Source organism: Mastomys coucha, unplaced genomic scaffold (genome assembly GCF_008632895.1).
Source record: "Mastomys coucha isolate ucsf_1 unplaced genomic scaffold, UCSF_Mcou_1 pScaffold7, whole genome shotgun sequence".
Classification (NCBI taxonomy): domain Eukaryota; kingdom Metazoa; phylum Chordata; class Mammalia; order Rodentia; family Muridae; genus Mastomys; species Mastomys coucha.
In genome coordinates this window covers 77596791-77611450 of record NW_022196913.1, presented here as the reverse complement: position 1 = coordinate 77611450, position 14660 = coordinate 77596791, and the positions used below count along the sequence as shown (strand labels likewise).

The following is a 14660-nucleotide window of genomic DNA, read 5'->3' as shown; positions in this document are numbered from 1 at the left end:
TCAATACCATCAACAGCATCAACCAAACATTAAAAGGATACAGTAACAGCATCAATACCATCAACAGCGTCAACCAAACATTAAAAGGATACAGTAACATTCTGCTTTTTCCAAGACAGGATCATATGTGGCCCAAGCTGGCCTCAAAGTCAGCTATGAGGACCTTGATCTTCTTCTGTCCTCCACCTTCCAATTACTGGGTTATAGCTGTATAGACCTCACTGCTGGCTTCTGTGTACTTCCCCCCATCCCCTCTCCTTCTCTCTCCCTCCTTTCTTTCTTTCTTTTTTCTTTTTTGACACAAATCTTACGTAGCCCAGGATAGCCTAGAATTTTTGTGGTTTGGTGCAGAGGATGACCTTGAATTCCCACCTTCCTCTGTTGGGATTCCAGGCATGTGCTATCATGGCTGCTTTTTAAATGTGGTATAGGGAATCAAACCCAGGGTTTCATTCAGGCTCAGCAAGCAGTCTACTAACTGAGCTACAGTGTCAGCTTGGCTTCTTGATTACATATCTTGGAGTCAGTCAAAGATGACTATTTTGGGATATGCTTCAGACATGTTCTCAGAGACACCACTGGCTCCTGATGTCATCTCTCAGGCCAGGCCCTAAGGTAGACTTTTAATCCTTTCAGGGAAAAAAAAAAAGAACTGTGCGAGAGACTAAGCAAGAAGCAGGACATCTCTTGCCACACAGAGCTTGAAGGTATACAGTGATCCCAACCAGCCTGATCATACTAGGACTTGGTCACAGTAGAGGTACATTACTCAATATGGTGGTTGGGGTTGGGGATTTAGCTCAGTGGTAGAGCACTCGCCTAGCAAGTGCAAGGCCCTGGGTTCGGTTCTCAGCTCTGAAAAACAAAAACAAAAACAAAAACAAAAACAAAAAAAACCAAGGTAACTCAAAATGGTGGTTGCAAGTTGAGAGTGAACCAGTGAAATGGTCTTGGTACCTACAGCTGCAACTCAACCAGATTGCGGCTGCGCAGTAACCTTGGCACGTTTTCCCTGCTCCTTGGCTCTCCTAGTGGATTTGGCACTGATGCTCCGACCCACTCACTAATTCTAAGCAGTGCGACACTCTTCAAGTGCACAGCAGCTGGCACCTTATCAGGAGCCACTTTCTATAGCAGATACCCCGGCGGATGCTCCTCGTTCCCCGTCAAAACCCAAAGGACTTGTCTCTTCAGTGGCTGAGTGGGCTGGCAGGCTGGCAGACCGCATGAGAATTACCTCTGTGGAAAAGAATGTGCTCCCCTAAGGTCAAGCCTAGCTACTGGAGAAGTCTGAATTCGGACGCTGGCCAACATGGCCCCCACATGCTGTGAGAAGACTTCTCATGTGGTGCTTAGTTCATTTGCGTTTCAGATTAAACGATAATATATAAGTTGCTGTAAAGCATAGGGCACATGCTAAAAATTACTCATTGTTTACATAAAGTTCAAGTCGGACTGCTTTTATTTGCCAAGTCTGGGAACACCAAACTCAAGGCAACTTGAACACTGCTAGCCCCAGAGCCTTCCATGGTTTAGCTGAGGCTCATGCCAGGACATCCATCACGTGGTATCTCCTCGCCTGTAATGCCCACTCCACCTCTCCTTCCCCCACTTCATCCCTCTCTCTTTCTCATGCTTCTTTGTTTGGTTTGGGTTTTGAGATGAATTCTCGTTATGTAGCCTAGGCAGGGCTGGAACCCACTATGTAGTCCAGGCTGGTGTTAGGCTTGTAGCTTTTTTCCCTCAGAGCCCCTGGTCCTTCAGATGATTGGCATGCAGCATCCCGGTCAATTTCTTTTTCTTCTTGTTGTCCTCTTCCTCATTCTTCTTTTGAGATAAAGTCTCACTATGACCCTCTGTCTGGACTGAAACTCTGTATGTAGATGAGGATGTCTCCAGCAGGAAGAACTCTGCCCCTCGAGTGTGGGAGGGAGGGTATGCACCACCATGCCTGGCTTACTTTTCTCATCATCTTTTTTAAAAAATTTATTTTATATATATGAGTACACACTGTAGCTGTACAGATGGTTGTGAGCCTTCATCTGGTTGTTGAGTATTGACTTTTAGGACCTCTGCTCACTCCAGTAGACTCCGCTCACTCCAGTGGCCCTACTCGCTTCAGTCGACTCTTCTCATCTTTAATGGCAATCTCAAGAGCACTTCTTTTTATTTTTATTTTTCTTAGTTTAATTTTATTTTATATGTATGGATGTTTTGTTTGCATGTATGTCTGTAGCACATGCATGCAGTGTCCCTGGAAGCCAGGAAAGTGTTTTGGATCTCCTGGCACTGAAGTTACAGATGGTTGTGAACCACCATGTGGGTGCTGGGAATCATACCTGGATCCTGTGGAAGAGCAGCCAGTATTCTTAGCCACTGAGCAATGTCTCCAGCCTCTAGGAGCACTTAAACACCTACTACGAGCTAACCTCCATCTCAGAGCTGCTTCCTATACAGCCCGACTGACAGGTTCTCTTCCTTGCAATATGACTAATGTATGAGTTTGCCTGTGTCTGAGGGGATTCCTGGGTTGATGCCTCTACTTTGCATTTTTTGAGGCAAGAGCTAGAACTTCTATGTAGGCAAAGATGACCTTGAACTTCTGGTGCCCCTGGCTCTGCTCTCATGTGCTAGGATCCCAGGCATGCACATCAATGCCCAGTTTTATAATCAATAACTCGAACATTAACCCTGGTGACCAAAATTCACCACTGCTTTTTTTTTTTTTGGTTTTTTGAGACAGGGTTTCTCTGTGTAGCCTCAGCTCTCCTGGAACTCATTCTGTAGACCAGGCTGGCCTCGAATTCAGAAATCCTCCTGCCTCTGCCTCCCAAGTGCTGGTATTAAAGGCGTGCACCACCACTGCCCGGCATCACCACTGCTTCTTGTTCTTGTGATGCACTCAAAGTATATTTGGACACTGAGCATGATAATTTAATTTGCATAGTACCTGCCACACAACTGGTAATCAATGTGTTTTCCAAATGTTTGAATGAGTATCCTACTGTAATATGTGGCATACAGAAAGTGATCAAGTAATCCTAGAAACAACCTGAGTACTTCTGGGTTGAAATTCTGGGCAACTTGTACTTCAGCAAGCTCTCAGTTAAGGGATCCTGTGACCTCCCCTCCTCAAATTTGATGCTATGGTGTGGTTGAATGGAAATTACTCCTATGGTTCATATATTTGAATAATCTGTGGGAATTGTAAGCTCCTAATAAGCTCTTTCTTCTATAAATTGCTTTGGTCATGGTAACTTAGCAATAGAAAAGTAACTAAGACAGAAGTTGGTACCCAGAGTCAGGTATTGCTCTGACAAGCCCGACTGTAGTGTTTTTGGAAAAGCATGGAAAACTTTAGGACTATGGGCTAGGAAAGCAGTTGAATGTAATGAACAGGGCCAAACAGCCCATCCTGATAGGGGCTTAGAAGATAATATCTGAGAGAATAACATGGACTATAGAGGCCCAGCTCAAGAGATCTCAGAGGGGAACCAGTTAGCAACTGGACTAGACACCACTCTGTTTTAGCAAAGAAAGTGGCTGCTTTATTCCCTCTTTCTAAAAACTTGCCTGAGATAAAATTGAAGAGCTTTGGACTAATTTTGTTGGCACAGGAGATTTCAAGACAGCCAAACATTGATTAGAGCTCTCAGTTATGCAACTCCACAATGGCAGTGAACACGTACAATTTGAGGATAAAAAGAACACCAAGAAATGTGATGTTTGATCCCAGGTTTGTGGTGAAAGAAAGGAGGAGACATGGAGCTCAGAGAATGGGGCCTCAGGGAAACACATGGAGCACAGAGAGTGGGGCCTCAGGAAATACATGGAGCTCAGAGAGTGGGGCCTCAGGGAAACACATGGAGCACAGAGAGTGGAGCCTCAGGAAATACATGGAGCACTGAGAGTGGAGTCTCAGGAAATACATGGAGCGCTGAGAGTGGAGCCTCAGGAAATACATGGAGCACTGAGAGTGGAGTCTCAGGAAATACATGGAGCACTGAGAGTGGAGTCTCAGGAAATACATGGAGCGCTGAGAGTGGAGCCTCGGGGAAAGAGCTTACCCTGCTAGCTTGTGAAAGTAAAAGGCCAATGGTTTTTTTCTGGTTTTAAAAATCATTAAGAAATCAAATCTTATGCAAATTAATTCCCAGAGAGAGCCAGGGCGCATCCCATGCAGCAGCCTAACTTGCAGCCTCAGCCCCTTCTGGCTTTAAGAGGCTGTGGAATCTCCCTCCCAGGTTGAGACCAGTTGCTGGGATGAGGTATATGGAGGAGTGTCCTGTGTGAAGACCCAGCGAGGCCATTGCACGAAGCTGTGAAGGTGAAGCCTAGACTGAGCTGGAGACCCCAGGGTGCTGGAGGTACCAGAGCCACGGGATATCTGACAAGGAGAGCTACAGGGATTGGAACCAGTCCAAGAAAGAGAAGCATTGTCGTAGTCAGCAAAGCTGGAAGAGCAGAGCATGAGCCCTTTGACATCAGACAGGATCTGAGACTTGCCCTGCTTGGTTCCAGCCTTGCTTTGCTGGAGTATGTCCTCACTGTGCCTCCTTCCCTCCCTTTAGGAATGCTAAAGTTTATTTGTGTCACGGTATGTTAGAAGTATGTCATTTGGTTTTTTATTTTACAAGGGGATTACAATTAAGATATTCCCTTGCATCCCAGCAGAGACTTTGGACCTTGGAACGATATTGAGACTATGGGAAATTTTGAAGTTAGACCAAATGCATTTTGCATTATGATACAGCTACAAGCCTATGGGGGGGCCACAGAGCGGAATGTGGTGGTTTGAATGAGAATGGCCCCACAGGCTCATATAGTTAAGTACTTTTGATCCCATTGGGTGAAAATATTTGGAAAATATTACTCTTAATATTTTAAGAGTGGCCTTATTGGAGGGGGTGTGCCACTGGGGGCAGGCTCTGAGTTTTCAAAAGCTCACACCTTTCTACCATCACCTCCTTGAGGCAGAAGATCAGGGTGAGCTCTCAGCTACTGCTTCAGCTCCATACTGCCTGCCTGCTGCCATGCTGCCTGCCTTGATACCCATGGCCTCACCCTCTAGAACTGTAAGCCCCAGTAAACTCTTTCTTATGTAAGCTGTTTTGGGCCCAGTGTTTTAGCACTGCAATAAAAAAGTAACTAAGACAAATGATTACAGGATTCAAGTCTGGAAGTTTATCCTTCAGAAAAAAAACAAAAAACAAAAAACAAAACGCAAAATCAGTCTTGGGGCTAAAGAAAAGCTCACTTCAGTGACCAACGGTTGGAGAAGTGAGGGCTTCTCTCATGAATCAGCTTCTCAACCCCAAAATGGATGGGGGAGGCGGTTATTAGATGTAGCATAGGAATAATGAGATACAGAGACAGCAATAATAAGCAATAATAATCAGGCAGAATGTTCTCGTCTTTTCTGAGACTATGTGGAGATCTTCCAGAGTGGGGTGTTCTTTCACTCCTGTGATCAGAAGTTTCCATGCACTTTGGCTGGTGATATCTTTTTAAGAAGTTTTTTTTTTTTTTTTCCATGTGTGTGGGTGTTTCTTCTGCGTGTATGTCTGTGTACCATGTGTGTCCTTGGTGGGATGTCAGGTCCCCTGAGACTGTAGTCACAGATGATTGTGATCCAGCATACAGGTGCTGGAAATTGAACCCCAATCCTCTGGAGGAACAGACAGTGATCTTAACTGCTGAGCCATCTCTCCAGTCCCAAATGATGATATCTTTAGCCTTGGTCGGGGAGGAGTGAGTCTAGGCATGTTTAGGTCAAACTAACCTGTGTTGTAGTTCTGACAGAACATTTTTTGACATGTCCAACATGCCTACCTGAAGAGCTAAGTAGGAGCTACCCCACAGGTTAAGGCAACAAAGGAGAGAGGCGTGGTGTGAACCAGAGATGCCAAACATGTTCATTCCTTTCTACTAGCCCATTGGAAGTCTGAAAACTAGCCGGAGAAGTCTCTAAGTGCAATGGAATAAGCAGAGCTGTTGTTAGCATAACCTACACAGCAGAGGTGCTACCTGCTGCAAAGTCGGTGGGAAAGTGAACACGCATTGCTCTCAGCTGTGTGACCTCCAAAGTCAGCAATATGTAAGTCAGCCAGGAGCTGGAAGCTAGAGGAATTAGGGTCTCACTTAATAACAGTAGTGGAGAGAGCTAGGCAGGGTGGCATATGCCTTTAATCTCAGTAGATCTCCAAATCTGAGACTATCCTGGTCTACAGAGCAAGTTCCAAATTTCCAGAATGTGGATATACAGGGAGCACCCTGTTTCATCCCCCACCCCCAAACACCCAAAAAGGAAGAGATCTTTTCCTCATGCAGTTTGGGAAGACAATTTACTGACACTATTCATTTATTCAAAAGGATATAACTCGAGAATTGTCCCCTAGAAGAGAAGCACAGGTCAAGCTCAGGACACAGAGGGTTGTGCAGAGCTGCTGATGGAGCTGCGGATGCTCTGGGAGCTCATCACTTCTGCTGACCAAGAGGCTTCTTTTACAGTTTGGTGCTGGAGACTGACAGGGACCTTGTACATCCTAAGCCTGTTCTGTGTTGCTGATCTACACACCAGCATCCCCAAAGGGTTATCTTGCTGTTGTTTCGAGACAGGGTATTATCATATAATAAGGAGAATTGTGGGACTAGAGAGATGGCTCAGCAGTTAAGAGTGCTTGCTGCCAAATCATGAGAACTGGAGTCCAGGTTCTGTCCCTCACATAACAAGGCAGACATCCCTTGGATGCCTGTAACCCCAGCTCCAAGGGTGGGGAGCAGGAAGACGACTGGGCTTGCTGGCTCCTAGCCTAGCCAGCAAGCAGGAGCTCTGGGTTCAGGGAGAGACCTCCAACCTAAAGCAAGAATAGGAAAGTGATAGAAGAAGACACCTAACACCAGTAAACAGCGATAGGCATTTTCTCTCTCTTGGTGATGCAGATACAGGCCAGGTTAGACCAGATTAAAAGTAGATAAAGGCAGGTTCTTCGGGAGACAGCTGTCGGGTGGGTTCACTGATCTCACAGGTGGAAGTCAGTGAAGTCACACATGCAGGCTGAATCAAGGGGGTTTTATAGAGTTTAGGCGAGGCATGATGAAGTGCCAGCTAGGAGCTGGGATTGTGTCCATACACGGTCAAAAACTGAGTGCCTGGGCCGGCACTCTTGGGAGGGTTTTCGGAAACGGAGATGAGGAGTGATGACCTGTTAGCCTGGAGTTTTCTCTGTGTGGGCGGGGTTTCCTGGCTTGTGCAGGGATAAGCAGGGGTTCTAGCCAAACAGACATGCTTGACAGGGCACTAGCCAGCCCCAGCATGGCAAACATGGCTCTGGCAGGCCTTGCCTTTCTCCCCGATTCCCTTTGCCTTCCTACAAACTGCTGGATTACATTCCTAAAGCTAGCCGCCAAGGTCTTTTCCCTTATTTGACCAATGCCTCCTCCTGAGGCTGACTACCAAGGTCCAGCTATCAAAGTATTGAAGTCCAGCAATCAAAAGCCCCCTTTGGCTCACCTAATTAACTTGCCCAATCAAAATTAAACACCTCATCCTAACCTGGGGCTCCCTTTGCACATTTATGAACTGCCATTTTCCTATGTGACACACCTGTCTCCTCTCTATCCAGAGGAGGTCCTTTGTCCCCTCCAGGACAAATACCCCTCCCTCTCTCCCTTGTTCCCTTCCCCTTCTCCCTCATCCTTTATTTCCTGTCTTTGTCTCTTATTCCTTGCCTTCTGTTCCTCTGGGGCAAATACTAGCACATCCTAGCCCATTCTAACACAGACGTCCCCTTTTTCTCTTCCTCCTTCTCCTCTACCTCCTCCTCCTCCCCCTCTCCTTCCTCTTCTTCCTTCTGTATTTGAAGATGGGGTTTCTGTGTTTTAGCTCTTGTCCTGGAACTCACTTTGTAGACCAGGCTGGCTGGCCTTGAACTCACTGAAAACTGCCGGTTTCTCCCTCTTGAGTGATAGGATTAAAGGCATGCACAACCACTGCCGGGCTTCTTTTTCCCTTCTTAAAAATTACACCTGCAAGGTCATTTGTTTATGTTTTTCTGCCTGAGTCAGAAAGCACCTACTTTAACTTTTCTTCCCAGCTTTATAAAAGATGTGTGAAAACAGGTGTTTGTTTGGGTGTGGTTTGTGACTAATCCAAGGTCTGAAAGGGAGCCTTGTTCCTTCAGTGCTAACATGGAAGGGGACGATCTCATGGGACCTCGCCCCTAAACGAAGAACTACAGGCAACTAAGGAATTCTGGAAGAATGAGAGAGATGAGCCCCTAACTGGCTATCCAATACCCATCGGTCAGCCCTGAAATTATACACATACAAGCAATACTAAGGGGATTAAGCATCTAATTTCAAAAATTGGGTGAAAAAAATAAAGAAGAAAGTGACTGGTACTATCTTAGCTTTGCTATTTGTGCTGTTGAGCTGCATTTCCTCACATGGAACTTTCCAGAAGCCTGTTCTTGGACAGCTGGAGGAAGCTGGAAATGCTTGGGAGTTGATCCCACCCTAACTGGGTTCCTCGGTCAGTGAGTCCATCTGATTTGGAATAAACCCAGAGGCAGAGTTTAAACAGCATGGCTTCTCCGTGGGCTGCAGCAAAGTCTGGGCTGCACTTGAAACTCGCCTAACTCTTTTCCACGTTCTGGACCTGCACATGCGAGTTGCGCTTTGGAAGTATTGCCTCGTGTACTTGTCTCCTCATTTCAAGATTGTTCCCTAGAGAGCCAGCGTGTAAGTAAATAAACAACAAGGAGCTGTGCTCAATCCCTAAAGAAAGGAGCATTGTGATAGAAAATAATGTCGTAGGAAGCTACCCCAGGCTAGGAGGGCAGGCAAGGCGATCTAAGGAGTGGGGTTTCAGTCAAGAAAGTCCCAGACGTATGAAATCTAAGGCAGAAGGAATGCAAAGGGCACAGCGGAGCTCGGCATTGCATCGTGTTCTAGGGCCAGGACAGAGAGAGATGAGGGTGTGTGGCAGGTGCTGATGGGGCATGGAAGTTAAGAGATGCTCCAGCAGAGACTTGCAAGCTGTGATAATGATTTTGAAGCTCACCGCCGGCAACTAGAATACTGCGGGTCTTCAGCTGGGGGCGTGATGTGAGATTTAAGAAGTAATTGTTCTGCCCAATTCATGCATGGTTTGAGTGACAGGAGCCACAACAAGAGTCACCAGACCAGCACGGTAGCCAAAAGAGAAGCAGAGGAGGTGATGCCCACGGAAGCGGAAGTGAGGGAGAAAGGTGTATTCTGGGAGGATTGACGGGGTTCTATGCGTGTTAGCCAGGGGCAACTAAGAACGATGCGTGGGTTTTTCGTTTGGCTACTGAGATAGGTTTCCTGGGAAGGAGCCTTGGTTTGGAGACATTAAGAGCCTATGTTCAATCTAATTCTCTTGAAACTGTGGAAACTGAGGCCCGGGGAAGCTGAATAGCTGGCTCCAATGTATCACTAGTGCACATAGTACAAGAAAATTGAAAGGCAGCTGTAAATACCGATCTAAACCAATTCTTAACGCACTGGGCTGTTAACACTGAGGGACAGCAAAAGCCTCTCAAGCCTGTAAGTCTCGGTGACCCCAGACTGGCGATCTCCCCGCCTCAGCCTCCCAAGTGCCGTAGTCCTGATACCAGCCACCATGTCTGGCTTTGAGTGTGACTTGGGAGTTGCTTAACTCGCACCAACATGGGCTGCAGAGCACCTTACAGCCTCATCCCTCTGTGACAGCCCAGAAATGCCTCTTCAAAGCTGTAGGGAGCTAGGGAAGAACCAGGGTCCCCCGAGGCAGGAACCCCGGCCTCCTCTTTTGCTTTCAGTGCTAGCTTGCCAGGCCCCTCCCACCCGTGCAGCCCTCACTCCAGCCAGGATCTCTTTGTGCCTTTTGCTGAACACAGCAAGCTCATTCATGCCTTTGTCAAAGGCACAGGCTGTTCCCAGTCTGGGGTACAGAGAGCGGGGTTCCTCAGCACCCATTGCCTTCTGGCAACATCTCGACTGCCTTCAGTACTAGCTCTAAAATTAGCTTCCTTGTGACATCTCCCCTCCCAGGGAAATGTTACTCACCTCTTTGTATTCCTCCACGCTCTGTTGAGACATGTGCTATGGACTTAGGCAGCCCCGTTTCGCAGTCAAGGAAACCTCTATAGCAAGTGCGTAGGGCTGACAGGCCAGGCTCCATGGCCCTACTAAAAGCTGGCTAGGTGGGGACAATGATCCATGCAGCGATGGAAGTACAGGTGGCGTCCAAGGCCATTTGGGTCATTTTAATTTAATTCTGAAACTTCCCCTTAGTGAGGGTCTTACATGTGTCTTTTCTTTGGAACTTTAAAGAAGGATCATGGCCATGAATGAATGACTTTACTTGTCTGCCCTCCCACCCCCATTATTATTTTTTCAAAACAATGTTTCTCTGTGTAACCCTGGCTATCCTGGAACTCACTCTGTAGACCAGGTGGGCCTTGAACTCACAGGGATCCAACTGCCTCCGCCTCCCAAGTGCTGGGATAAAAGGCCTACACCTCTGCCACCTGGTTTCACACCCTCCCCCCTCACTTTTTTCTTTTTGAAGATAAGGCCTCACTATATAGCCCTGGCTGGCCTGGAACTCATCATAATTAGACCAGGCTGGCCTGCCTATCTCTGACTCCCCAGTGCTGGGATTAAAGGCATGTGCAACCATGCCCCAACTTTGTCTGTCCTTTTAAAAGATGCTCCTTTGTGTAGCTCTTTAGCAAAGTCCTTTGCATTAGTGGGACTGCACAGGTGCTGTGCAAAGCAAGTGAGACAACCATCTCCTGTATTTGCCGCCAGAGTCTCAAGAAACTGGTGCAGTAGCAACTCCCGTTTACACAATACTTCACAACTACCAAGCTGCTCCTTGTTTGTTTTGTGGTTTGTTTTGACACACGTTTTCATGTAGTGCAGGCTACAAATTCCATCCGTAGCTAAGGCTAACCTTAACTCCTTATCTTGTCCCTAGCTCCTTATTGCTAGAGTCATAGGCATGTGCCACCATGCCCAGTTTGCAAAGTTTTTTCTTTTCTTTCTTCCTTTCTTTTTTTTTTTTTTAATTTTCAATGCTTATTTTTATTTGGTGTGCATTGGTATTTTGCCTGCATACGTGTCTGTATGAAGGTACTGGATTTCCTGGAACTGGAGTTCAGGCAGGTGTGATCTGCCATATGGAAGCTGGGAATTGAACCTTGGTCCTTTGAAAGAGCAGCCAGTGTTCTTAACCACTGAGCCATCTCTTCAACCCCAAGTTGTTGAATTTTTAATTTTCACACGATGGAGGATGATGAAGTGGCTCCCTGGATAAAGGTACCTGTTGCCAAACCTAACAACCTGAGGTCCATTCCTGGATGGATGGAGGGGACTGACTCCTCCGAGTTAGCCACATACACACACACACAATCATGAGTATGTACACAAACATGAACACACACAGTAAATACATGCTAAAACAAAAATTCCCCACAAAAAAACCAAGGCAGTTCTACTATAAACCCATGCTGCAGATAACGAAACTGAGGCTGAGGAGCGTAGCAGAGTTAAGACTAGCAGGAACACTCACCAGCCTCTGACCACTGCACCTGGAGAAGCGGCTTAGTTTCCAGACTTCTACTCCTCTAAAAGCTTGAGAGAGTTCCAGTTGCTTGACCTTCAGCACTCAGGAAGACCTTCTTGAGTGTGGTTTGTGTCCTAGCCAAAAAAAGCATTATTACAGGGACTTGCAATTACAGGGCAGTTTGCAGCATGCCCTGACCCAACCGGGAAGGGTTTTGTCCTCAGCTGATAAATAACCTTCGTCTATAAAGGAGAGAAGATTCCAAAGAAAATAAACACGCATAGCGCATTGCTTCGTGTAGTAGGAAAGTTCCCGTGTTGGGGCAGAATGAGGAGCATTTCATAAGGGAGAAAGGCAAGCATGTGGGGGTGTAAAGAGAAAGTATTGTTTTTTTTAAAAAAAAAAAATCCACGAAGAGTAACGGTCAGGATGGAATCTCCAGGAAGAAGAAAACAAACCACAGATTAGCCGAAGCTAGAGGAGGTGAGCTGTCAAAATGAAGGATTTACTGAGCAATCTTAAAAAAAAAAAAAAGGAAGAAGACAAATCGTAAGGTTTGGGTTGAATGAACTAGTATAGACTCCCACAGCTGAGGATGCCTTGGGACACATCGGAGACAGAAGAGGGAGAGCACGAGGACTCTCTTTATTCCATCAGTGTTGTATGCCAGATACGATCCTGTGACTTTAAATGTAGGATTTCATCCAGCTGGGGAGACTGCTCAGCAAACATGAGGGGCCCACCCATCATTCCAGAAAGTGAGGACAGAGGACTCCCCAGAACAAGCTGGCTAGTGAGATGAGCCATATTGACTAGCGGTGGATTTGATGGAGGAACTCTGCCTCAGTGAGTAGGTAGAAGATAAACCCAAGATGATTTTCTACAACAACTTATGATCCCCACATGCAAGTGTACACATCTACACATGCACTCACATGCACACACATACAGGCAAAAACATGTATATGCATGTGGAAAATGTATAACACATATGGAAAATGTATAACCCCATCTAATGTACACAGATATTTTACAGATGAGATGGTTTAGATGAGAAGTTAAGACCCAAGCAATCGAAAGCTTCCCAGAGATCTCTCAGCCAGTCAATGCTAAAGGCAGGAGTGAGCCTCATGCTCTTGAATTTGTCATCTACAGCCGCGGCCCGAATTGCCTTGTAGAGGGAGCTTACCTCCAAACCTCACACTCACAAGGTTAGAGGTCAGATCAACCTTTGCATACAGTGAATTCCACAGTGACTTTGACAAATGGACTGTGTGTTCCTTTGATTAGGAAGGGACAGGAACACAACTTAAACTAGTTTAAAGGCAAAGGGGAGCTATTTGACTATAGTTGACTGTAGGTGAAGGGCAGTCTCCTGGAGTCAAGGGTACATCTGTCAGCTGAGCCTTTGGAGGTCAGGGGAGGAGAATCCTGAGACTTTAGTTCCTAGTCATAGGTCCAGCAACTCCCACGACCTTCCCACTCCAGGCCACCCTCCTGCTGACATCATCACCTGTGAGAGTTCCTTCCTTGGTGCTGTGAGAGGGGCTGTTGAGACCCTGTGCTCCCAGGCTAAGCAACTCCTCATGCAGACTGAAAGGCCTCTTCCCTTATGGCTGATTTCCCTCTCCTACCCTCTTTTTGGGTAGAAAGTTCTCAGGAGGAAACTGCTTGGTCTAGCCTGGGTTATGTGCCCAAAGGATCACAGTAGGCTTGTGTTTGTGTGTTAGGGATAAACCCAGGACCCCCTGCATATTAAAGACCCACTCTACCACAGTTATACCTCCAGACTTCACGCTGAACTGTGAGAGAGCTTTTTCCAGAAAAAAGCTACTGGGTGTTTTTGTTTGTTTGTTTTTTATTACTGTTGTTGTTTGAGAAAAGGTCTCATATCAGGCAGGCTGGCTTCAAACCCACTATGTAGCTGAGTTTGAACTTCTGAACCTACTAACTCCGTCTCTCAGTGCTAAGATGACAGATGAGATGGCTCAGTCAGTAATGTGCTTGGTGCACAGCATAAGGAAGAAAATTCATTACCCATGTAAAAGGTGCATGGCACACCTACAGCCATGTAAAAGGTGCATGGCACACCTACAGCCATGTAAAAGGTGCATGGCACACCTACAGCCATGTAAAAGGTGCATGGCACACCTATAATCCCAGAGCTGTGCAGGTAGGGGACAGGAAGATTATTCCTAGGACTCACTGGGCAGCCAGTATGGCTGAGTTGGTGAGTTGCAGGATCCGTGTGATACCTTGTCTCAAAGATGGAAGGCCAGGGTGGGGTGGTGGACACCTTTAACCCTCACACTGCCAGAACAGATGGATCTCTGAGAGCTTGCGGTCAGCTGGGTTTACACAGCCAGCCAGGGCTACGTAGTGAGATCCTGCCTCAACAAAACAAAACAAACAAACAAAATAATAAGACAGAAAGCCATTGAGAAGATTCTCAGTGTCAGCCTCTGGCCTTTGCACACCTCCCGACACTTATGTATGTGCTGGGGCATAAACATAGATGCATACTATGCATACCACACCACATAAAAGTAAGCAAAACATTACAAGGATAGACAGTATAGAAAGCACCCTCAAAAACCCAGAGTGGTAATGCAAACCTGTGATCCTAGCACTTGGGAGGTAGAGGCAAGAGAATCAGGAGTTGGAGGTCATATATAGTGGCTACATAATGAGTTTGAGGTTGTCCCAGGCTACATGAAACCTGCTTCCAAAAACCAGAAAAGAGAGAAGGAGGTAAGAGGGAGGGAGAGAGAAAGAGAGAGAGAGAGAAAGAGAGAGAGAGAGAGAGAGAGAGAGAGCACTCCCTATGCTCACCATGTAACTTCCCCTAATGTCAGTATTCCTTATTATCACAGTACATGTCTCACACTTAAGAAAATAGGAGCAGCTGGGCATGGTGGCTCATGCCTTTAATCCCAGCACTGCAAGGCATAGGCAGGCAGATTTCTGAGTTTGAGGCCAGCCTGGTCTACACAGTGAATTCCAGAACAACCAGGGCTACACAGAGAAATCCTCTCTCAAAAAGCCAAAACAAAACAAAACAAAACAAAACCAAACAAACAAACAA

At 46.4% G+C, this 14660-nt stretch overlaps 1 long non-coding RNA gene across 1 annotated transcript in view; it reads left to right on the top strand.

Moving 5' to 3' along the window:
- Positions 1 to 568: 568 nt before the first annotated feature.
- The window catches only part of LOC116082321, a 41620-nt gene continuing 27528 nt past the window's right edge, over positions 569 to 14660 (top strand). The window contains exons 1-2 of the long non-coding RNA XR_004115248.1: positions 569 to 707; positions 8462 to 8742. This is a non-coding gene — a long non-coding RNA (uncharacterized LOC116082321). The remainder of the gene's footprint in view (positions 708 to 8461; positions 8743 to 14660) is intronic.